Below are 26,779 nucleotides of genomic sequence, written 5' to 3' on the forward strand. Positions count from 1 at the left end.
TGGCACAACTTGTTCCATGTTGCTGTTCCTTCTACCAGCAGTCTAAACAAAACTAACTCTTTGCTAACACCAAAGCAAAGTGAACTAAACCAGAGGTAGGTTGAGCTAGGTGAACTGGCCACTTCTCTTTCATTGCGTAAGAGCCCCTTTTGCGCACTTGAAAGCCTAATACCCGAGGCATTATCTGTTGGATACAATCAAATTGGTCCTACAACCCATCCAAACTAGACATCCCTGAACCCCAGAGTTTCTGATCCCACTAAAAAACAAAAGGACAACACAACCTTATGAAAGGAGCAGCATCATAACATCTCCCCCATCCAAAAAAGTGAACCATCAATATCCAAAGATGGCTGTTTTTACAAGGCCTTAATCTTTAACTCTTTGTACACTACAACACCCATGTGTATTACATTGACAATAACAATGCAAGCATTCACTACGATTTTCTGTTTCGATCTGTTTCACTCCTGCCATTGAGCACTCTGTTACTCTCTCAAGTCTCGACAATCAAATTTTCCCATCCTGTCACATCTACATTTTCAACTTGAATGTCTGCAATAACAAGCTCCCTCCAAACAGTCTGGAATTTTTGTCCTTAAATTTCAATGCGGACTTCAATGAGTTATGATCAGTGCGTATATTTCACTCAGACACGTTAATGGTAACATAAATGTTGAATCGATTTAAAGAAAACACCAATCTCAATGTCTCCTTCTCAATGTTCGAGTAATTCAGCTGACGTATGTTCAAATTTCTGCTGAAATACCTAATAGGTCTTTAAATATTCTCATCATCTTCCTGTAAGAGCACAGTACGAACATCCAGATCACACGCATCGATAGCCACCTTGAATGGATTTGCATTATTTGGGATGTCTAACACTGGAGCAGTTATTAACAAAACTTTCAGACTGTCAAATGCTTTCTGATAGTTCCCTGTCAATGAAAACTTATTGCCGTTCTTTAGTAATTCAGTGAGTGGAGAATCCAAACTGCTAAATTTGGTGTCAATTTCCAGGAAAACGCATTCCATCCCAGGAAGTTTAGTATTTTTGTTGATGGTATCGGAAACTCCCTAGTTACCTTTGCTTTTATTTCCATGTGGTCGCTTGTCCACGCCAAATAACATGGACCTAGATGGTGACACATTCACGTTTAGTCAGCTTCATCACCACACCTGTCTCCCAAAGTCAATGTAGCAATTCTGATAAAAGTTGCAAATGTTTCTTCAATGTGTGACGAAAAATCGATAGGTCACCTAAATATATATATATGACACAATGGGTAATACAGAAATAACCTTATTGGTTAGGCTCTGAAATATGGCTGGCACATTTTTCATACCAAATGGGATGACTTTATATTGATAAGGGGCATTTTGCATTACGAAAGCTGAAACTGTCTTCACTCTTTCAGACCAAGAGTATCCTCTGAGCAAGTCCAAGTTGGAAATATAAGTTACTTCTTTCACGTTTTCAACACAGTCTTCTAAACGTGCAGTCAGACACGCATCAGTCTTTGTAACTGCACCACCTTTGTGATAATCTACACAGAACTGATGGGTACCATTTAGTTTTGTCACCATTACTATGGGTGAGCTCCAGGAACTTAAACTCACTTTGATTATGCTATCTCAGAGCACATCTTCAATTTCATGTAAAACCCGTGCCAACTTTTGGGCATTATGTTTATAAGGATGTCGTTTAATCCGAAGAGTGTTTCCTCTATCTACATCACGGATAGTTAGGTTCGTACTTCCCAGCTTATTTCCACCTGTCTCCAAATGCGATTGTCATAAATGCTTCAGATCATTTCCATTTTCCTCCAGAAAGTAACTTAATAATTTATCCAAATTTCTGACAACTACATCATTGTCGAATTTAATGTGAGGAATTTAAAATTCAAAATCCTCTGAACTTGGTTCTTCAATCATTGTTGTCATCAATAACACAGTCTCCATTGGCTTTCCTTCCCTGTCAAAATGCCTTTTGAACATATTCACATGACACACTCTGTGAAAGACTCTGTCTGGAGTTCTTATCAGAAGTGCACCTCACTCAATCTCCTTGAATTGTTAAGGTCCACTGAAATTTGCTTTAAAAGGTTTACCTGTCACCGGAAGCAACACGAGCAGCTCCAATAATAAAATTGCGATTTTTTGAGTTCATTTATGTTTCCTGTTTCACTGTCAGCTGTGAACGTTTTTAAATGCTGTTTCACCAACTCCCTCATTCTATTTCATCGTTCCTGAAATTCTGAGACAAAGTCAAAATATGTGGCCTCTGAATTTTGCCTTATCAATTATCTTTAATCAATTGTAACTGGCCTCTCACGTCTTGCACAAAAGGTAATTCAATGGATTGAATTTGGTCGATTCATTTGGTGCATCTGTGATCGCAAAAAGTAAACATGGAATTTCTTTATTCCAATCATCTGATTAGTCCAGACTATAAACTTTAAACATGGTTTAAGGTCTGATGCCACCTTTCTCCCACTCCCTACGATTCTGGATGGTATACGGTAGATTTGAATTGGTTTAGTCCCAAACTGTATAGCTTGCTTGAATAATTTTGAGATAAAGTTTGAACCTTGATCTGATTGTATTTCTGTGGGTAGTCCATATCTTATGAAAAAATTGAGAAACTCGTCTTCAATCTTTGTGGCTGTGATATTGCATAATGAAATGTCGTCTGGAAATCTAGTGGAACATCCATTATAGTTAACAAATAATGATTGCCATTTTTAAGTTTAGGTAGGGCTCCTCCGTGATCAATTAAGACTCTTGTAAAAGGTTCCTCAAGTGCAGGAAAGGCTATTAAAGTTGTCCGTGTTGCCTGTATGGCATGTCTGGCAAAAATCAACAACATCTTCGTGCAATCCAGGCCAGGAAAATCGCTTCTGCATTTCATTTTGGATTTTGCTTACATCTGAATGACCACCTACTGGTCGTTCACGCACCGCGCACATTTCCACACACACTGGCAATAGAACTTGAAGAACTTGCAGCAATTTCCCAGCTGCCTGGATTCGTGATGATCTCCATTTCCTCATGAAGACATCATTTTTGAGATAGTTGGACACCAGGATATATTTAGATTCTTTTTGCAATTATGCTTTCTGAAACAATTTGTTAGGTTTCTCATCTTTCTGCTGTAATTCCGTTAATTTCTCTGAATTAATGATGCCTGCTTTGTCATGTTTGCACCTGGTTTGTATAAAACATATGATCCAACAGGGTGTCTGCTAATTCCACGACAACTTCCTTGTCTGTACTCTTTGATTTTTCCTGTTTCAACTGGTGACTTTGTGACCTTGTTAGATCAAAGCAGGAAAAATACCAAGGATATGTGTCCTCCCATGGTTTAGTTGCCTCGCGTTTCAACCAGAGTAGACCACACTCTTGCCTGTGAATTAGTGATATCATCAGCAAGGGCAAATTGAATTCCTGGAGTTGAGAGTTTGTACTATCACAACTTCTCCAGTTTTGAGAACATTTGTTACTCAGGTTGAGGTTTTAAATGCAGGTTTGCTCACTGAGCTGGGAGGTTCTGGATATCAACCTTGGAGTTCAGCGAGCAACCTACATCCACAACTTCTCTCCACTTCGTTGGACACTCTACCCTCACTCTACGTCATTCAGTGCTTTTTGTCACACCATGAATTCCCATTACTAGTTTCTTTTCTGTAATAATTCTTCAGATGTCCATCTTTCAACATCAAAGACGGGAGGATCCCGTTTCTCTTAAGATTTGAACCTCTTTACATGCTGCCCCTGACATTTGCGATTAAACTTTACCTTTGCAGGTATATGGTTTAAATAGATCTGGGACTTCCTCCTTAATCAAACTCCAACCAGCTTGTACATTGTGGATCAGCTTTCGAGCCTCCACTATGCTTTGTGTTACCACTCCAACACAATTCACTGGCTTATCCTGTTTTCCTTCATCTGGATTCCCAGTGCCTTTCCCAAACAAACAATGGTAATTTCATGTAGTCTGACTTATTGCACTGAAAATACCGGAACTTTTTAACTTCTCTTTCCCCATCAGGGTTTGCCATTTCACACTGCGGTAAGTTATCCTTGTGGACTTCACCAAGTCTACTTTTCCCTTTCCATGTGAGGATTTCTCTTTTCCCCAAATTCTTTTGCTCACAGTTTGAAAGTGATGTTGGAAGGCAAACTTGGTTTCATGAACTAGCTCATAATCATCAGTCAGTTCAGATGCTAACCTTTAATTCTCTGCTCTTCCACATGAGTTCTAATTACATCAGTAAGTGAAGTTTTGAGCTCCTCTAGAACAAAATACGAGCATCATAGATTTATTCTACTTGTAATAGCCTCATTCTCCTTTCAAACTTGCTTTGTTTCATCCTTTCCACTCTCAATGCAAGTTTGACGAGGATTGATCCTTCGATTCTTGAAACGTTACCTGTCGGCTTGTAGCACAAGCTCATATGCACCGAAGAGAACATTCCTCACTGCCTCACACACCCCAAATACCTCATGATCTCCACCGACAAGTGTGGCTTGGGTCAAGAAAACCCACATGGTCACTGACCACTTCATTTATTTAGCCTCCTTCTCAAATGAGATGAAAAACACTTCCACATCCTTCTCATCAAATTTAGGCAAACCGTGAATATATTTAAACAGACTCTCATCGGGCCTTTGGTATGCATGGCTGTGCTCATCTTCACTGTCTTCCTGACTAAGCTTACCTTCAACCTTCATCTCCATCCTTTTCAGCTGCCTTTACAATCTCAGTGCCAATTTCTGAAGTTCAAACTGCCTCTCTTCCTGCCTCTCTTCTCTCTCTCTCTATTTGCCTTTCTTAACTCTCACTTTCCCTCTACTTTTCTTTTTGTTCTGCAAAGGCGGTTCGTTCTTTTGCTCTTTTCTCTGTTTTCAATACTTATTGCAACAGTTTCATTGCATTTGTCCTTTCCTTTTCTTCTGCTGCTAACTAAACCAGCTTCATTTTCAATTGAATTGTTGCAATCTCTAAAGATTCTGATGGTGTTTCCAACAAATTTATTTCTGAGCTATTGCTGTAGTTATCTCTCCTTTCTTCAAGGCATGAGATAGCTACAACTCCGAATGACTGCCAATTCGAGCAGGGTTTCCTTGTTCACCCAAGGTTAAAACCCCCAAGGTTAACTTCTTCCACCACCAGAAAACTCTCAGTGACTGAAAATGCCATCGTCATCCCACGCACTGTTTAAACCAACCAAAATCAACTCCCAGAACTAACAATTACCACTCACTGCCTGAGTCCAGCAACAACAATCACAAATAGGAAGTAGAGAACAAATCCCGGACGAGACTCAATCTGTTATGGACCTGGCCAGACACCCTCAAATCATTTCAAGAAGGTAGCCCAGACTGAAACATTTCTAGTTGTTTTGAGCAGGTATAAAGTGGATATTCCAGGAGTGATGGACTTGCTCAAAACCACTCATTTTTAAACGACTCAGAACTTATTTACAGAGTATAGAATGAAACCGAAACAGCAGCGAACAAACTAAAGAGTAAATTAACCTATCCAAACACCCAACGGATTTTCAACACTAAATGATGTTGTTCCAAATTCCTGCAACTTTCCCCATCAACGCCCATCACTTCAAACGGAAAATCAACACAGGGTCTAACAGGAGAGATGTCAGACAGAGACTCAGTGTGGAAAATACCTTCTTCCATGTAGCTGTTTCTTTTTCCAGCAGCAGAATAACTAACCAAAACAAACCAGACTAGACCAGAGGAAACCTGAGCTGGAAGAACTGGTCCCACCCCTTTCACTGCAAAACAGTTTTTATTTCAAAACTTGAAAGCCTTTTACCTGATTCAGTGACTTTTAGTAATCATGTAATTAGATCTGCAACACATCGAAGCTAGCCACCCCAGAATCACTGCATTGACAAATATTCTAAAACAAAAACAGGTAAGATACAACCTTGTAAAAGTAGAAGCATCTCACACACTCAACGTGCTGGACTCCACAGCTCTCTCTGCGACAACGATTTCCATCAATTAACAACACCTTGTCTGAAGAACTTCATCCTCTTCTCAGCTTCAAAGGTCGTCCGGTCACTCTGAGGCTTTGCCCTCAGTTCCGAGTCCCTCCTCAATGTGGAAACAGCTTACAAGCAGAAGCTGAAATGGGAGGACTCTGCACCAAAGGAAGTATAATGCTGGTCTGAGGCTGTGACTGACAGTCTTTGGGACTGCTTGGAATTCGTGGACTGAAACGTGTCCAGGTATTAAGTGGAAAACCTGGATGAGTACACCACAACCATCAAAGACATCATGGGCAATTGCATGGAGTACTGCGGAGTGAAGAATGCAGTGCAATTGTTCCCCAAGCATAAACCTTGTGTGAATCAGGAAATCCACTCCCTACTGAAGATCAGACGGGCAACATTCAAATGGAAAGAGCCAGACCTATACAGGGAATCAAGATCTGCCCACCGCAGGGCCAGCAGAAGTGTCAAGAGGGAGGACCAGACCACATAAGTGGTCCATACAAACCAAACAAACTCCCACCGCCTAAAGCAAGGCCTAAAGATCATTTACAGGGTGCAAAATGAAGCAGAACAAATAGCGGAGAAAGACACATTCCTCCCTCAGGCGCTCAATGCTTTCTCTGCTCGGTTTGAGCAGAATGCAAGTGGTGCAGTGATTCCTGCCCCACCAGCCCGAGACACAACTCTTCCCTCAATCACCGATGCACACTTCAGAACTGTTTTCCTGAGAGTCAACCCAAGGAAAGCGATGGGCCTGGCTGAAATCCCTGGCCATGCACTTAGATCTTGTATGGACGAAATGGCGGGGGTATTCACCCATATTTTCAACCTCTCCCTCCAAGACGCTGAGGACCCTATCTTCCTCAAGAATACCACCACCATCCCCGGCCCAAAAACAATCACATGCAATGTCCTAACTTAACTTCCCACCTACTCTTTATGTTATCTGCAAATTTCGCAACAGTACATTCACCTCCTTCCCAAAAGTCCTCCACAAACACGTTACTTCATGTTTTATGTGTATAATATACATTGTGTATTGTTGCATATTGTAACTGTTTGTGTCTGTCCAAATATTGCCGTGTATTCGAGCTGATTGTGTTCACATGTAATATTATTCGGCATTGGAATTTAAATATTGTTTGTATCGGATATGTTTGAGATTATATAAATATAGTTATATAATAGAACTGTTCACGTTTTTATGTAAATCCTGTCGTGTATTGCAGCTTTTACAATGTATACACCAACACTGTATTAGTTTATGTTGACGTTGTGCCTATCTTCTTCCCATCAGTAATTTCGTGTCTGACCATGTGGGGCTGCTGCTGAACTCCTGCAGCACTTTGGGATGGATCTGCAGTCCCAGCGCCGCCCAGAGGGGTGGCAGCACAGAGCAGCGGCGGTCCCGAGTTGGCGGATGTGGGGTCTGCTCAGTCAGGGACTCCTGGTTTCTGGTTATTGTAGACAGTAAAGACATATCCTGTAATAGGGGTAGGTGGGATGGAGGGTAATCATTAAAGAGCACTGGGGAAACAGAGAGGTTTAAATACAAAGAGAGATTGAACTAAAGATTGTAAAAGGGAGAGTATTCAATCGAGAATAATGGTTTGAGAATATTATAGACAATCGGAGAGTTCTAAGTGAAGCGTAATAAGAAGAGAGCTGAGTGCAGGAAATGGGGGAGTTTAACAGACAGACAGGGAGAGGAATATAAGAGAAAATAACAAAAGAAGAATTATTTAAGGAATAAGGGGGAGTGTCCTGATTGCAGGGATACAGGGAGAGGGTTAATACAGGGGTAGCTGGAGTGATTCGACTGAGGTCAGCCAGAAGAAACTCTTTGAAGATGAGCTCTCCGATTCGCCTATTACCCTGGTACAAACAGGGAGTCCTGGCCGATAGATATAAACGGAAGTGTCTAGCGCTCTGTTCACTCGAGGAACCAGCTTTCTGCTCGCTGGGTCAGTGTCAGGTCCTTTGCAAGGAAAAATGCAGAGTGACTTGATGGGTTACCACCTTTGTGGAACTGGAGATGACATAATACAGAGTAGTAAGGAGAACGTTGAATACAGGGGAGTCCAGGAAATGTCCAGGTATGGGGAAAAGGAAAGCGAGTTTACACAGAGTAATAGGAAAAATAACTAGAGAGTAATGAGAAGCGCGTTGAACACAGCATTACAGGGACAGGGTTAAATGCAGGGGAATGGAAAGGATTAAGTCCAGAGTGGGGAGGAATAAATGACGAACAATAGTGAGAGGGATAATTTGAGTGCAATATGGAGAAAGTTGAATACAGAGTCAAGGTGAACGTGTGTCATGTGTGCGGTTTTAATATAGCAGGTGCAATAGAGAGTAATTGTGAGGAATCTAAATGGAGAGTATTAGGAAAAGGACTGAAAAGAGAATAACAGGGTAAGTGCTTAATACAAAGGAAGTGGGATGGGTAACGACAGGGAAATAGAGAAGAACAAATACAGATAACGATGAGGTTGGGTAAAGAATAACAGTGGAGTCTAAGAACAGACTAATAGGGAGAGGAGTAAATACAAGGAAGTGAATAGAGGGGATGGAGTACTAATACAGGCTTAAATCCAGTGTGAGAGACAGAAAAAGTGGAAGAAAGAGTAATCGAGAGAAATAAACACTGGGGAAGAGACTGAATGATATGCAGGATAATTGACATGATTAAAAATTTGTAGTAGACAAATGACGAAATACACAGTAATAGAGAATAATAGGGTTTAGATAGAAAATAATTTATTCAGTGTGCACAATAATTTTCTGATTTAATATCTGTATGTACCTTTGAGAGAAGGTACAAAACTTGGTTAGTAAGGCAGGGTAGGTGATAGAGTTGTTAGTGGGGGAGAACTTTGGGGTCAGCGATCATAATTAAATTAGCTTTAAAATAGTGAATGAAAAGAATAGACCAGATCTAAGAGTTGAAGTTCGAAATTGGAGGAAGGCTAATTTTAACAGTCTTCGGCAAGAACTTTCAAAAGCTGATTGGGGGCAGATGTTTGCACGTAAAGGGTTGGCTGGAAAATGGGAGGCCTTCAGATATGAGATAACGAGATTCCAGAGACAGGGTATACACGTTAATGTGAAAGGAAAGACTGGTAGGTGAAAAGAATTTTGAATGACAAAAGAAATTGAGGGTTTGATTAAGAAAATGAAGGAAGCATATGCCGGATATTGACAAGATAGATCGAATGAACGCTCAGAAGAGTATAACGGCAATGGGAGTATACTTAAGAAGGAAATCATGAGGGAAAAAGAGGTACCTGAGATAGCTTTGGCAAATAGAGTTAAGGAGAATCTAAAGGGTTGTTTACAAATATATTAAGGACAAAAGGGTAACTAGGGAGAGAATAGGGCACCTTAAAGATCAGCAGGACCGCCTTTGTGTGGAGCCGCAGGAGATGGTGGTGATACTAAACTTGTATTTTGCATCAGTATTTACTATGGAAAAGGACATGAAAGATATAGAATGTTGGGAAACAGATGTTGCCATCTTGAAAAATGTTTATATGACAGTGCAGTAAGAGCTGGATGTCTTGAAACGCATAATAGTGGATAAATCCCCAGGACCTGACCAGGTGTAACCTCGATCAATGTGGGAAGCTAGAAAAGTGATTGCTGGGCCCGTTGCTGTGTCATTGTATCATTGATAGTCACAAGTGAGGTGTACGAACACTAGACGTTGGCTAACGTGGTGCCAATGTTTCAGATGGGTGGTAAGGGCAGACCACGAAACTATAGATCGTGTGTCATTGGTGTAAAAGTTGTTGGAGGGAATCCTAAGGGACAGGATGGACATGTATTTCGAAAGGCAAATGCTGATTAGGGATAGTTAACATGGCTTTGTGCGTGGGAAATCAAGTCTCACAAACTTGATTGAGTTCCTTATAAAGAAGTAACAAAGAGGCATGATGAGGGCAGAACGGTGGAGTTGATCTATGTGGACTTCAGTTAGGCTTTAGACAAGGTTCCCCATGGCAAACGGATTAATAAGGTTAGGTCACCCTCACACATTCCCTTTCCGGCGAGCCTTCTTTTTCAATCGATCAGTGTGGACTGACGTAATGCCCACGTCTTGTACTCACATGAGAGGAGATGAATGGACGTCTGCTGTTCCCCCTTTGTCATCTCAAAATGAATTAAATTCCCTTCTCCAATTCCTCTGTTGTCGTTTGAAGGAGCGGTTTTGGTTTAATACATTCGGGGATGAGGGCGTTGCTGGCTCGAACCAGCATTAATTGCCATCCCTAATTGTCAATAGGGCAGTGACGTTTCAACCACGTTGTTGTGAGTCTGGAGTGTACATGTAGCACTGTATTGGGAAGGACAGCAGTTTCCCTCTCTGACGGGTATGACTGACTGGCAATCGGTCATCATGAGCCTCTTTAATTCTCGACTATTGTTGAATTTACATACCGCCATCTGCTGTGTCTGGGTTCCCAGAACATTAACTGGGTCTCTGGGTTAACCGTCGAGTGATAAATCCACTAGGCCATCTCCTACATCTGCTGAATGGCCTTCTCCGATGTAACAGGCTAGAGACAGGGCTGAGTAAATCCCAACTAGCTGTGAACGCTGGAAATAAGCAACGATAACAGAAATTGATGTCTTTTCAATCAATTCATTTTCCGCATCAATCACCTACCTCATCCCAGTCTGACATCCTGACAACAACATGCGTCGATTGACTCCATTAGATCCCCCACCAATCCTGGGAAAGATTCCCAAAAACTTCTTCTGTCAGGCAGAAGGGACAGAAGTCTGAAAACACACACACACACACACACACACACACACACCAGTTCCACGAACAGCTTCTGCAGAGCCGTTATAAAAATATTGAAGCGACTCTCTTGACTCAAGTAATGCTGACCTTTCTTACACGGATCTCTCTTCTACGCCCTGTGCAATGTGACTTGTATACCTCGCTTTAATTATTTCTTGTTCAGCACATAATTGCTGCGTATCATCGGCCCGTACTGCTCATAAATAAAGTGTTTCACAGCACTTCGGTACATGAGACAATAAATTAAACAAATTGAATAAAATCAAACTCATCCGTGCCCGTTAGATATCCTAAATTGTGCCAATTGTCCCAAATCCATCGATAACCTTCCTCGTCATTACCATATCGAAAATTCCCTCAGGAGAAGGTGAACCATACAGCAGAAATCATGGGGAGCGGAGTTCATAGAACCTTCACTGACATTTTGTTCTTTGCATTATTTCGACTGACAGAGCGACCATTTTATGCCAGTCGATTTGAAACGAAGCGCACAGACAGTAATGCCTCTCAGGTAATCGTCTCCTCTATCACGGAGACATTAGACGACAGCAGACATTAATGTCTGTACCAGCAGTTATCTCTGGAGGAGCTCACCAAGGCCCTGAAGTCCTGAGGAAAGAACAAAGCTTCCAGAAGCGATGGCTTATCACTTGCGTGGTTTTAACCCCGTGGCACTTGACTGACCTGGGCATTCTGGAAGTGGACAAGAGTACACTTCGAACAGGTAGCCTTTGTGAATCCAACAGGAAAGTTATCATCCCTCTAATTTACAATTAGAAGAGGCACAGGGAGGACTGATGACCGGTTTCACTGCAAAATTCAATTTACACAATCCTGACTGAGATCATCGCCAAGTAGGTCAGGTCTGCTGTGGAATGAATGACTCACCCCGACCAAACCTGTTCTGTGCAGGGCAGAACAATCTCTCAGAGTCTCGCACTCCTCAGCGATGTAATTGTCTCTGTGTGTGACAGTGAGGTTGGAAACCTGCCTTACCTGCCTAACCAGGAAAAGGTAATTTCCAGCAAATTGCACACCAACACGTGGGGCGTACTCTCCAAAATTGGCTTTGGGAATGACACCTGCAATTGGATTGACTTTCTCTGTACCAACAGCGTTAGTGCGTCTGAGTAAATGGGTGGGAATCAGAAAGCTTCCCGAACAGTCGTGGAATCAGGCAGCGCCGCCCATTGTCACCTTTACTATTTTATTATTGTCTGAAAGGTGACTGAATTAGTGTTGCGATTCATTGAGATGTTTCATACTTTTTAGCCATTACCGATCCACTGAGAACTCATTCCACGTTTCCCCATTTATGCATCAATCCTTGTTGTTCTTCTTTGTTAGCTTCGTGGATCTGAGTTTCAAATTCAATTTATTCCATCTCCAACTTAATAAACAATTTGATCATTTTATGGTCATTCTTCCCAAATACAGTAAAATTGTGACATAATGCTATCTCTTTGTGTTCGTAATTTTGGGAAATATATAACATGTTGCTGCATGCTTACATCTGTGCTCCTGTGTGAATCCAATGCTGTGAGTTGCAATAAATTAGTCCTTTCATTGTGCATTCTGGCTTTAGGTTCTTGGGCGGTTGTGAACTGTTCAAAATATCGATGCATTCTTTCAGTTTGTTTCAGAAAAAATAACTCGCAAATCATCATAAAGACAAATTTTTAAAAAATCTTTCGATAGTAAATTTGTTACTTAACCCATATGTTACTGAGCATCTCCTGAAAATTAAAAATAACGTGCTGGGAATAACTCTGTCCCTAAACCTGTGAGGCACGGGAGGGAAATGTTTGATCCTGAAGACTCGGTTTTAGACGCACAGGATCTTAGGCGATCCAGAATGTTCTTCTGCTGCTTTTCTCTTTCACTCACAGATTGTCTACTTCCCGTGGACAGATTCATTTCCCTCCTATATGAGATTAATCCCAGACTCCGAATCCTGTGACAGGTCTGCTTAAATATTCCCCAACAACAGTCGCAAGTCTCCCAACCTGGGTAGTAATCCCCATCCAATTAAAACAAAACAATCACAAAGTAGTCAGATTGCCGTAGCCTGGGAAACATTTCCAATGACTAAGATGCCCGAAATCCTTCCTCATGGAACAAATGTTTCCAGCCACACGTTTTTCACTCAGACTCACCCATGGAATAGTTTTTCAATTTCTTTCCCGACTTTTACTTCCCACTTTCAGAAACTCATTTTTTTCCCCCTTGGAATGATTGTCATGAGGTCGGGTAGCTAGATTATTCTGGACATGAAATCCCTGAATGGGGCCATTACTCTGTGTCAATCAGGGAAACCAGGTTGATTCTTAAGGGTAAATGTCAGGGATACTGAGATGCTGAGTACCTGACTCAGTGACAGGCTTACGTCAAAGGGTCTGCCTTTGTAAATAAAAAGTGAATAATGCCAGGATGCAAGTTTCTGAAGGGTTGGCACCAATGTGGACGAGGACCTTCTAATTTCCCCACTTTCCCTCACCCTGCCCACTCACAGTCGATCTCACCCCAAAAACGTGTGATGTTCGTGACCCTCGGCACTTTTGAGGCAATATTTCATCCTGGACTCTTTCAAGTCAGGATGTATGATTCTGGAAGAGTTAATCAATTTAGCTGTCAACACTGCTGAAACGTGATGCTAACACAGCAGCAACTGAATTTGTAATTGGGAAAAAACAAAAAAAAACAAGTTTTGAGTCCATGTCTATTTGAGTGCAGCATCTATTGACCAGAATGATAACTGAACAGCAAGGGTTCGATATGAGGGACAGAAATGACGCAAACCCAGGGTGAAATTCCTCAAATTTGGAAGGGCCTGAGGGAAGTAAAGTTTTCAAGAGAATAATACAAACTAGTAGCACTGGATGGAATGGAAGGTTTCCTGTTGCCTCTGAATTTACGACTGGGATAAGCATCCAAAACTCATTGGTGGTCTGAAATCTTTCCAAGACTAAAATGGTTGAATAATTCTTCACATTTCTCGACATTACATTGCACAGACTATTTTTGTGCTCATTCACTCACTGAACCTGTCCTTCCCTTTCTCAGACTTCGTCGCTCCTCCTTTACTGTCCACCTAACATTGTGCTATCAACAACATAACATATGATCCTATCACCTCAGTCATGGATAAAGATTATAAATAGCCGTGACACGAGGAATGATAATTGTGGTCCTCACTAATATTAGCCGAAGAACATGAATATGACAGATTTATTCCTGCTCTCTGTTTTCCGTCCTTTATCAGTCCTCACAGCAAGCCCCATCTTCCCATCACTGCAGGGCTCTTTGACAACATTGACCCCTTCTCAAACATTTCCACATTTTGAAATTTCTGTTCCCTTGAGTGTGCAAATCTCTCCCCAGCCTCATTCCTCCATCTCGCTTAAAACTGTTGCAATTCACCATCAGTAAGATGTTTGAAGTTTCTTCTCTGTACATGCTCAGTACACTGCAGAGAGGAGAGAATGACTCAGGCCCATGTGTTTCTGTACAGATCAGGTGTGTCTCAGAGTCAGCTCTGCAAAACGTCCAGGCCATTTTTATCCCAGTAGAAGGATCTGTATTAATTGGAGTTTGCATCGCCTTTGAGGGCAATTTTCTGTGCTTAATTTACTGATTTCAATTATTGCCTGCACTGGAGGAGTCATACTTGATTCTGAGCTGAATCTATGGAGGGTCAGGAATTCACTCACCATGTTTGATTATTTAAAACGTACAAACTATCATCCCTTCACAGAGCAGCTCCTGATAACCAGGGAATCCACATCCCAGTGTTGAGGAGAACATTTCTCAGAGAGACACTCAACAATCGGAATTTAATTTGCAAATGGTCAAAGGCAAGGGAAGGATGACATTGCATTAAAATGAGATTTCAGTGTTCAACAGATGGTGTTGTGGTGTTAATGCTGGTGAACAGGTTGTCACAGTGACTCAGTGCTTGGCTCTGCTGCCTCACCGGGACAGCGGGTGGGTCCGGGTGGGATAGTCTTTGCATGGTCGGTGTGGACTCGATGGGCACATTGGCCTACTTCCACATTGTAAGGATTCTATGAATTTCTTCAATATGCATTTTCCAATGTTTGCTATCGACCATTTGAGATTTGCATCATCCAATAAAGATCAGTTCTAAAAATGTTCTGTGAGAACTGGGAGTTAACTCACCGCTGTCACCAGTTTGTTCAATTTTGTAAATAAACTGATTGAACCATATTGTAATGTAACAGTCCCCCAGACGATGCCAGCAGACATAAGTGAAAGGCTTTGAGACTTTATCACCTTGGCATTGAGTACAGAGAAATTGACATCACACAGTGATTGATGAAGAAAATTACGTTTTCAGTTTATGTTGTGTGAAAAATATTTGTCACGACCCGTCCGTTTGTAACAATTCCTCGTAAGTGTCTTGCACCTTTCAATTTGTGTGAACCTGTCTGAGGATTCTCTGCGGGTTCACTCTGCCACTGATATTGTTACATGGGCATATTGTGCCCAAAATTCAGACAGTGGCAGACGATCAGTAATCTAGTTTCAGATTACAGGGACCCCGTGGAATCCACATCATCGCAGATTCCACAGGAATTGCCTGGAAAAGTATTCCTCTCTTCTGGGAACCATCCAGAAATCTCTATTTCAATCAGAGACTATGAAGATTTTCGGTGTAAGTGATGAAATGAATCACTTCGTGAAAATATAAGCCGAAAAGTCTGCAAAACCAGTTGGTTGCACGTTGTTCTGGTTTGTTGAATGAACAAGCAGTAGGCTTCTCTGTGCATCTGAAGTTGAAGTTATTTCTCCAATAACATAAATTTGTTTTAAAAATTTGTTTTGACTTTCGGCTAAATGGCTTTGTGCGTGAGTGAACCTGTATTTATTTTTGTGATTGCAACCCAGCATGTTATTAATGGAGCCTGAAATATTTGTTGGAGAGTTCTGAAATAAGCGATGGTGGAAGAAACACTTAACTGCAAAAGATTTGTTTTCACTGACATCATTATTGTCATTTCTTTTAGTTCCAGTCAGACCCTGGAAATGATTGGATGTGTAGATTTATGCTCATGCGAAGGAAATGAGAGTTTTAGTAAATTACATTACTTTCAAATGAACATGTTATGTTGGTTCCAGACAGAAGTGTTGGGACAGGAAAAATCTCTGAAGAGATTACTGAAACCTGAGTACATTGACACTCAGCTATGTAGTTGCTCCATAAAGGAATTCACTGCGGTTCCAGTTTACAAGTGACAGTCGCAAGCACTTAACCAATTGATACTAACAGGGATTGTGGTGTGAATATTATGTGAGGGTTGTTTCTTTGTATCAACTCTGGAAGTCGTGATTTGCATAATATGTAAGTCATGTCCTTTTGTTTCATTTATATATTGTTTTGAAGTTAATGAGAGTTGATCATTTACTGTGTGTTCATTGCCTTTGAATCTGCATAACAAGTACATAGTTTGGTTTATTGTATTTTATCGGGGTAAAAACAAGGACAGCAGATACTGGAAAGCAGAATCTAGATTAGAGTGGTGCTGGAAAAGCACAGCAGGTCAGGCAGCATCCGAGGAGCAGGAAAATCGACGTTTTGGGCAAAATCCCAAAGATGTGACTTAGTGGTGGACAGGACTGGAAGCTTAATGTTGCAGAATACAAAGGCTGTTGGTGGGAAAGAAAGAAAGGGGGAGCAAGAAAAGAGGAAAGTTGTGTATTTGATAAGGGATGGCATAACGTCTGTACTTACAGGATGTTCCTCGGAATATGTACAGGGAAGTCGTTTGGGTTGAACCGAGAAATAAGAAAGGAATGATCACCTTATTAGGATTGTATTATGAACCCATCCCCACCACCAGCGGGAATTTGAGGAGAAACTTTGTAAGGAGACCTCTGATCTGTGTAAGAACAATAGAGTGGGAATGGGTCGGAATTTTAACTTTCCAAACATAGACTGAGACGTCCATAGTTTGAAGGGATTAGATGGAGAGGAATTTGGTAAGTGTGTACAAGAACATTTCCTGACTCTGCATGTGGATGGGCCTACTAGAGAACGCACAAGACATGATCTACTCGTAGCAAATAAGGCAGGGCAAGTGACTGAGGTGTGAGATGGGGTGCACTTTGGAACCACCGATCATAATTCTCTTAGTTTTAGTACACTGATGGAAAAGCATCGACCGGATCTAAAAGGTCAAATTGCATAAAAGCCAATTTTTATGGTTACGTGCAAGAACATTCAAACGTTGACTGGGGACAGATGTTCTCAGGTAAATGGACTGTGGAGAATGGGAAATCTTAAAAATGAGACAACGAGAGTCCAGAGACAGTATCTTCCTGTTCAGATGAAAGGCAAGGCTGGTAAGTGCAGGGAATGCTGAATGAAGAGAGAATTTGATGTTTTGGTAAGAGAAAGAAGGACACATATGTCAGATATAGATCGCAGAGATCGCGTGAATATTTAAAAACGTGTAAAGGTGTATACTTCTGATGTAAATCAGGAGGTCAAAAAGGGAACATGACATGGCTTTGGCAAATCGGTTTAAGGAGAAACCAATGGGGTCTCACAAATACAAAAAGTACAAAAGCCAAAGAGAAAATAGGACCCTTCAAAGATCAGCAAGGCAGCAAGGAAATGCTGGGGAATTAATTGAGTATTTTTGCATCATTATTTACTGTGGAGAAAAACATGGAAGGTACAGAATGTGGGGAAATAGATGGTGATTTCTTGAAAAATATCCAGATTGCAGAAGAGGCGGCGCTGGATGTCTTAAGACGTGTAAAGGTGGAAAAACCCCAAGGACCTGATCAGGTGAACCCAATAACTCTTTGGGAAGCCGGGAAAGTGATTGCTGGGCCTCTTGCTGAGATATTTGTATAATCGATCGTCACAGGTGAGATGCCGGAAGATTGGAGTTTGACGAACGTGGTGCCGCTGTTTCAGAAAGGTTTTAAGGAAAATCCAGGGATCTATAGACTGTTGTACCTGAGATTGGTGGTGTGCAGGTTGTTGGATGGAATCCACAGGGAGAGGATTTACATGTATTTTAATTGACAATGACTGATTAAAGACAGTCAACATGGCCTTGTGCAAAGGAAAATATATCTCACGAACTTGATTCTGTTTTTTTGAAGAAGTTACGAAGCGGATTGATGACACAGAACGGCGAATTTGATCTATATGGACTTCTGGAACGCATTCAATCACTTTCCTCCTGGTAGAGTAGTTAGCAAAGTTATATTACATTGAACTAATGGAGACCCAACCTTTTGAACAGAAGTCCCTTGAAGGTAGAAGACAGAATGTGGTAGTGAAGGGTTGCTTTTCAGTTTGGAGGCCTGTGACCAGTGGTGTGCTGCAAGGATCGTTGCTGAATCCACGGCGTATCCTCATTCATATATATGATTTGGACCTGAACATTGGAGATCCAGTTGGTCAGTTTGCAGATGGCACCAAAACTAGAGTTGGAGTGGTCAGCGAATAAATATTCCTCAGTGTACACTGGGTCATGATCAGATGTGATAATTGGTTGAAGAGTGGCAGATAGAGATTAATTCAGATGAATGTGAGATGGTACACTTTAGAAAGCCAACTTAGAGCAGGACAAATAGAGTTAATGGTAATGTTCTGGAGAACGTTGCTGAAAGAGGGAGTTTAAAGAGAGTTTAAGGATTACTGTGGATTATGTCTGCCGTAAATGCTTTTGGATGCGAATCTTAGCAATTCGAGTGGATCGGTAGGAGAGACAGCTGGAAGTGATGAGGAATTTGCAACAGCAACAGTATGTGATGGATGGCAGTTAGAGAAAGGGGCGAAGTCTCAGATACATTCACATAGATGGATTAACTCCAGGAAGGGAAAGAGAGATAGGCAGCTAGAGCAGGAGTCTTTTGTGGATATACCCATTTCAAACAGGTATGCTGTTTTGGAAAATGTAGGGGGTGATGGATTCTCAGGGGAACGAAGCACCAATATGCAAAGTTTCTTGTATTGATCCTAGCTCTAATGCAACGAGGGGTACGTCGGATACGAAGAGATTAATTGTGTTAGGGGATTCTGTAGTCAGAGCCACAGACAGACGTTTCTGTGGGCAGCAGAGAAAAAAACACAATGGTGTGTTGTTTCCCTGGTGCCAGGATCAAGGATGTCTCAGAGAGAGTGCAGAATGTTCTCAATGGGGTGAGGGGCCAGCAGGAGGTCATTGTCCATATTGGAACCAACGACATTGGAAGGGAACAGGTTGAGTCTCTGAAGGGAGATTACAGAGATTAGCTAGTAATTTAAAAAGGAGGTCCTCAAGGGTATTAATATCTGGATTACTCCCAGTGCTACGAGCTAGTGCGGGCAGGAATAGGGCGATAGGGCAAACGAATGCATGACGGAGAAGCTGGTGTACGGGAGAAGGATTCACGTTTTTGGATCATTGGAATCTCTTTTGGGATAGAAGGTACCTGTCAAAGAAGGACGGATTGCACCTAAATTGGAAGGGGACTAATATACTGGCAGGGAAATTTGCAAGAACTGCTTGGATTAAAACTAGCAAGATATGGGCGGGGGAGGGCGGTGGAGTGGGTGGCGGTTGGGGGTGGGTGAGGGGTGGGACCCAGGGAGATAGAGAGGAAAGTGATCGATGTGAAACGGTTACAGGTAAGAACAGAAGTGAGTCAAACAGTCAGGGCAGACAGGGAAAAGGTAGGACTAATAAATTAAACTGCATTTATTTCAATGCAAGCGGCCGAATAGGGAAGGCAGATGAACTCAGGGCATGGTTAGAAGCATGGGACTGGGATATCATAGCAATTACAGAAACATGACTCAGCGAGGGTCAGGATTGGCAGCTGAATGTTCCAGGATACAAATGCTACAGAAAGGATAGAAAGGATGGCAAAAGAGGAAGGAGAGTGGCATTTTTGATAAGGGATAGCATGACAGCTGTGCAAATGGAGGATATTCTTGGAAATACATCCAGGCAAGTTATTAGGGTGGAATTGAGAAATAAGAAAGGGATGATCACCTTATTGGGATTGTATTATAGACTCTGCAATATTCAGAGGGAAATTGGGAAACAAACTTGTAAGGAGATCTCAGCTATCTGCAAGAAGAATAGAGTAGTTAGGGTAGGGGATTTTAACTTTCCAAACATCGACTGGGACGACCGTAGATTTCAAGGATTCGGTGGAGAGGAATGTCTTAATTGTGTACAGGACAATTTTTTGATTCAGTGTGTGGATGTACCTCCGATAGAAGGTGCATAACTTGACATTTCCTTGGGAAATAAGGCAGAGCAATGAGTGAGGTGTCAGTGGGCGAGCACTTTGGGGCCAGCGACCATAATTTTATTTGTTTATAAATAGTGATGGAAAAGGATAGACCAGATCTAAAAGTTGAAGTTCTAAATTGGAGAAAGGCCAATTCTGACGGTATTAAGCAAGAACTTTCAGAACCTGATTGGAGGCAGTTGTTCACAGGTAAATGGACAGATGGAAAATGGGAAGCCTTTCAGAAATGAGATAACAAGAATCTGGAGAAAGTATATTCCTGTCAGGGTGAAAGGGAAGGCTGGTAGGTATAGGGAGTGCTGGATGACAAAAAAATTGAGGGCTTGGTTAAGAAAAAGAAGGAAGCATATGTCAGGTACACACAGGAAAGATCGAGTGAATCCTTCGAAGGATAGTATAAAGAAAGTAGGAGTATACTTAAGAGATTGCTTTGGCAAATACAATTAAGGAGAATCCAAAGGGGTTTTACAAATACATAAAGGAGAAAAGGGTAAGTAGGGAGAGAAGAGGGCCCCTCAAAGATCAGCAAGGCGGCCTTCCTGTGGAGTCACAGAAAATGGGAGAGATACTAAATGAATTTTGCATCAGTGTTTACTGTGGAAGAGGATAAGGAAGATATAGACTGTCGGGAAATAGATGGTGATATCTTGTAAAATGTCCAGATTACAGAGGAGGAAGTGCTGGATGTCTTGAAACGGTTAAAAGTGGATACATCCCCAGGACCTGATCAGGTGTATCTGAGAACTCTGTGGGAAGCGAGAGAATTAATTGCCGGGCCCCTTGCTGAGATATTTGTATGATCGATAGTCACAGGTGAGGTGCCAGAAGACCGGAGGTTGGCAAACGTGTTGCCACTGTTGAAGAAGGGTGGTAAAGACAATCCAGGGAACTATAGTCAGCTGAGCCTGACCTTGGTGGTTGGCAAGTCGTTGGAGGGAATCCTGAGGGTCGGGATGTACATGTATTTGGAAAGGCAGTGACTGCTTCGTGACAGTCAACATGGCTTTGTGCGTGGGAAATCATGTCTCACAAACTTGATTGAGTTTTTTGAAGAAGTAACAAAGAAGATTGATAAGGGAAGAGGAGTCGATGAGCTCGATATGGACTTCAGTAGGGCGTTCGACAAGGTTCCCCATGGGAAATTGATAAGCAAGTTTCGATCTCGTGGAATACATGAGAAACAGCCATTTGGATACAGAACTGGCTCAAAGGTAAAGACAGAGGGTGGTGGTGGAGTGTTGTTTCGTTAGACTGGAGGCCTGTGACCAGTGGAGTTCCACAAGGATCGGTGCTGGGCCCTCTATTTTTGTCATTTACATAAATGATTTGGTGCGAGCTTAAGAGGTACAGTCAGTAAGTTTGCACTTGACACCAAAATTGCAGGTGTAGTGGACAGCGAAGAGGGTTACCTCAGATTACAACAGGATCTGGACCAGATGGGCCAATGGGCTGAAAAGTGGCAGTTGAAGTTTAATTCAGATAAATGCGAGGTGCTGCATTTTGGGAAAGCAAATCTTAGCAGGAATTATGCACTTAATGGTAAGTTCCGAGGAAGTGTTGCTGAACAGAGAGACCTTGGAATGCAGCTTCAGAGCTCCTTGAAAGTGGAGTCGCAGGTAGATAGGTTAGTGAAGAAGGCGTTTGGTATGCTTTCCTTTGTTTGTCAGAGTATTGGGTGCAGGAGCTGGGAGGTCATGTTGCAGCTGTACAGGACATTGGTTAGGCCAGTGTTGGAATATTGCGTGCAATTCTGGTCTCCTTCCTGTCGGAAAGATGTTGTGAAACTTGAAAAGGTTCTGAAAAGATTTACAAGGATGTTGCCAGGGTTGGAGGTTTTGAGCTATAGGGAGAGGCTGAACAGGCTGTGGCTGTTTTCCATGGAGCATTGGAGTCTGAGGGGTGACCTTATAGAGGTTTACAAAATTATGAGGGGCATGGAAAGGATAAATTGGCAAAGTGTTTTCCTTGGAGTCGGGGAGTCCAAAACTAGAGGGCATAGTTTTTGCATGAGAGGGGAAAGGTATAGAAGAGACCGAAGGGGCGACTTTTTCACGAGATTGTGGTAACTGTTTGGAATGAGCTGCCAGAGGATGTGGTGGAGGCTGGTACAGTTGCAACAGTTAAGAGGCATTTGGATGGTATATGAATAGGAAGGGTTTGGAGGGATATGGGCTGCATGCTGAGAGGTGGGATCTCTGGTCGACATGGACGGTTTGAACCGAAGGGTCTGTTTCCATGCTGAACATCTCTTTGACTCTATGACTCAAAGAGATTTTGGAGTGCAGGTTCATTGATCCTTGAAAGTGATGTCTCAGTTAGCTAGGGTGGTGAAGAAGACGGTTAGTATAGTTTCCTTGATTGGTCAGAGCACTGAGTATTGGAATTGAGAGATCGTGTTGTGTCTGGACAGGACTTTGTTTCGGCCACTTTTAGAATATAGTGTGCATTTCAGGTCTTCCTCCAAAAGGGAGGATGTCTTAAAACTTGCAACAGTTCGATAAAGATGCATTAGGATGTTGCCAGGATTGGAGTATTTGAGCTATGCGGAGATGCTGAAGAGGTTGTGGTTGTTTTCCCTGGAGTGTCGGAGGCTGAGTGGTGACGTATAGATGTTTACAAAACCATAAGCAGCATGGCCAAGGTAAGTAGTAAAGTTCTTTTCCATGGGTTTTAGGAGTCCAAAACTCGAGCGGATAGGTTTAGGGTGAAAGGGGAAAAACTAAAAGGGACCTAAGGGGTAACCTTTTCATGCAAAGGTTGGTGCATGTGTGGAATGAGCTGCTAGACGATATGACGGTGGCTGGTACAGTTACATTTAAAAGTAATCTGGATGGGTAAACGTTTAGAAAGATTTTAGACAGATGTTGGGACAGATGAGACAAGAGTAATTTAGGATATATGGACTGTATGAACAATTTGGTCTAAAGGGCCTGTTTCTGTGCTGTACATCTTTATGACTCTAACTATGCCTGGTAAGTGTATAGCAGTTTACCAAATGTTCCATTTTTAGGTGAATAACACCACTTTCAATCACAATTCTCTGTTAGAAATAAATCCTTATGTTTTTGGTTGAAATGATAGGGTCTTGCGTGTGCAGAAACATGAGATGATGTTTTGAGTTCAATGATCCATGTTAAATGAAAATGCTCTGATTAACAGTGATTCCATTAACTCTGTTTCTCTCCCCACAGATTCTGCCATACCTGTTGTGTTTTGCCAGTTGTATCTCATTCAGTTTCATGTTTTCAGCATTAAAATCCCTTTCATTTATTGCATTAAAATGCTTCACTTCCCAATCTTCCCCCAGATGTAATTCTTAGAATAATAAAATCCAACGATACCGAAGAGGTGCTTCGTGCCACTCAGTTTGTGCTATAAAATCGACACGAAATCTTATACCCGCCCCAGCTTCGAGCACTATGCGCGTAGTCTCAAATAAAATGACGCTTCAAGTGTTCATACAAGTAGTTTTTAAAGTTTGTGAGGTTTCCTGCTTTACCACCCTCCAGGGAATGAATTACCACACTCTCACCATTCTCTGGGTGAAAACACCTTGCAAAGACTTCCTCTAAACATTTTCCCTTTCATCTTAAAAAAGATGCCCTCTGCCATCTGTTGATTGCCTGCCCACAAGTAGTCAAACATAGGATAGAGCTGTTTCAAACAATGTGTCAGGCCATTGAAGATGTCATATTCAAACTCGATATCTGAACACTTCCAGCTGGCCCAGTTAGGTGCTGAGATCTTCTATTGCTCTCTGAACCGACGCAGAGAATGCTTGATCATTAATTTCTGATTTGCAGTTTACCTCCTGTGTCTTTCAGTTAATTTGCTGGCGACTTTGGTTCTCGCATGGGAAAAATGCGGCCTCTCCAACTGCACAATGCGTTGGCCATGGCAACATCGGATCTCCTGTTCATTCTCACTGAGATCATTCTGTGGCAATTCAAATACATTTACTACCCAGGATCTTTCCTGAACATGACTCCTGTGTGCAGTGCTATCTATGCCTTACCTCGAGCAGCAACAGACTGCTCCGTCTGGTTCACTGTCCTTTTCTCCTTTGAACGTTTGGTGGCCATTTCCTGTCTGAAACTGAAGAGAAAATATTGGACAGAGAAAGCCTTGGCTGTGGCTCTGGCTGCAACCAGCATTCTACTCTGTTCAAAAAACATTCCCTACTATTTTGGGTTTCAACCTGGGAGGATAATTTACAATGTTCAGTGGTATTGTCGAACAAAGTCAAGGTATTTTGCTGATCCCAAGTGGCTGGAGTTTAAGTGGTTCAATATCATTTTGATTGCTTTAATCCCATCCGTGGTAATTCTGTGGATGAATACTCTCACGGTCAGGCACATTTTAGTGGCTAGTCGAGTACGCAAGAGCCTGATGGGTCAGAGGAAGGGAGACAGTCATAAAGATGCAGAGATGGAGAGCCGGAAGAAGTCGGTAATTCCCCTCTTCACCATATCCATCAGCTTCATACTTCTGTAATCCATGCACGGTGCAAATGTCGTGTTCAATATCATTAAAGGAGGGAATTATTGGAGGTAGAGTCCTGCCTGGAGGTAGAGCAATGACACTGCAGAAATGCTGAAGGATTTCAGCTGCAGCACAAACACATTATTTTATGCAGCGATTCTGCCCAAGTTCAGAGCGAAGTTCAGGAATGCAGTGCACGAACTGGTCATGTAGATTCATCAGTTCATAAAATACAAAACAACTGAGAGAACTCCAGTGGCAGCCGCAGTGTTCCAGTGCAGAAATTGCAGATGTTCGGCCAGGATTCCATCAGCACAAGCACATGGATTTGAGTATAACACCCAGTGTTGGATGGGGAGGGCAGTAACAGGATGGATCACCATTCACCATGCTCAGGAGCATGCTGCTATCCTTGTTTGACTGACGGATTGACACACACTGGGGCACACAATGAGCAGCAAGAGGCTATTCAGCCCTTCGTGTCTGATTGCCCTGCCAACCCAGAAAATCGTGATTGATGCAATTGTATCATCAATCCCGCATTTCTCTGTATACCTGAACACTTCTCCCACATCATTCCTCAAAACATTTGCAATAAGTTATCTGCATTCCCTTTCAATGATACTGAAGGTTATGACAAAGGGACATCAGGTAATAGGAGAAGAGGTAACTATCTGGGGCAGGGTAGGAAGGAAAGAGGCTGCAAGAGTGATTCCAAATGATGGAAAGGCTATGAGTGATGGGTTCAGCTGGAACATTGAGTGTTCACGGACAGCCCTGTGGGTGAGTGTTAAAGACTTCGGCAGTAGGGGTCTCTGAATTTTCCTTGCAGGGGTGTAGGGGAGAGGGACAGAAACAGTCCCTCCTGCACCATGATGACTGACAGACTCTCTCTGTTCAGCTCACAATAAACAGTTTATTACAACAAGGGAAATGTTCTGGGTACTGGTGATCTCCTCATCTGAATGGGATGTTGTTACGTGCACATTTGTATTTGAGTGTGTTTATTGCGTCCACCTTTTGTCTACTTCATTCATAGGGCTATTTCAGACTCTCCTCTGCCTCTTTCTGTCTGTCTTTGTCTGTTCCTCTCTTCCTCTCTCGCGCTGTGCCCCATCTCTCATCTTCATGCTCTCCCTCTCTCTCTGTCTTACGCTGTACATGTCCATGCCTGCATCGTTCTCTCTCTGTCTCTTTCTCTCTACCTATCTGCCGGTCTGTCATTCTTTCTGCGTGAGGGTGTCTGTGTATTTCGCTGTGTGGTGCGGAGGGAGCTTCATTCCCTTTGCGGCGATCTCCATGTGTGTATGTGTGTGTGTGTGGGCGGGGGGCGGGGGGTGAGGTGGCTTCATTGCCTTTGAGGGAATCACCCAGTGTGTGGGGCAGAGGGGTTTTTTTGCCTTTATGGGGATCTCCCTGCGTGTTGGGGACGGGGTAGGGGGCTTCATTATCTTTGTGGGTGGGGATCTCTGTGTGTGTGTGGGGAGGGAGATGGCTTCATTGCCTTTGTGGGAATTTCCTTGTGTGTGTGGTAGGGGGCTTCATTGCCTTTGTGGGAATCTCCCTGTGTGTGTGTCGGGGGGAGGGGCGCAGAGGTGGCTTCATTGCCTTTGTGGAGATCTCCCTGAATGTGAGTGTGTGTGTGTATATGTCCCTCAATAATTGTCCTTGAACATGTCCCTGAGTGTGACACATTATGACTGTCTTTATGAATGTTCGTGTGGCTTTCCCTTTGTTTGTGTTGGTAAGTATTTCGATTCATGCGTACATGCGTTTGGGAATGTTATTCAGTCTGTCTGAGATCGTTTCTGTCAAAGTGGGCGTTTTTATGTTGGCGTAAGTTACTGTACCTCTGTGATTGCGTATCTGTCTGTGTTTTGCACACGTGCATCTGTTGTGTTTGTGCCTGTGTGTGTGGTGTTTGTGAGATTTCATTTCAATGACGATGTGGTTTTGCGTGTGTGTGTTCTGTGATACGATATGTGTGTGTCTCTGAGTGTCATTGTATTAATGTGGGATTGGGGAGTGTGTTTTTGCCTGGCTGTGCTCTTGTTTGAGCCGGTGAGAATGTTGTTCAGACTTTTGTTGGCTGCCTGTCCGTGTGTCACGATATTTCTGTGCCCCCAAAAGGATCTCTCTGTGTTTTATTCTGTGTGTCACTCTGTCTATATCTAATTCTGGC

Source organism: Chiloscyllium punctatum, chromosome 47, assembly GCF_047496795.1.
Source record: "Chiloscyllium punctatum isolate Juve2018m chromosome 47, sChiPun1.3, whole genome shotgun sequence".
Lineage (NCBI taxonomy): Eukaryota > Metazoa > Chordata > Chondrichthyes > Orectolobiformes > Hemiscylliidae > Chiloscyllium > Chiloscyllium punctatum.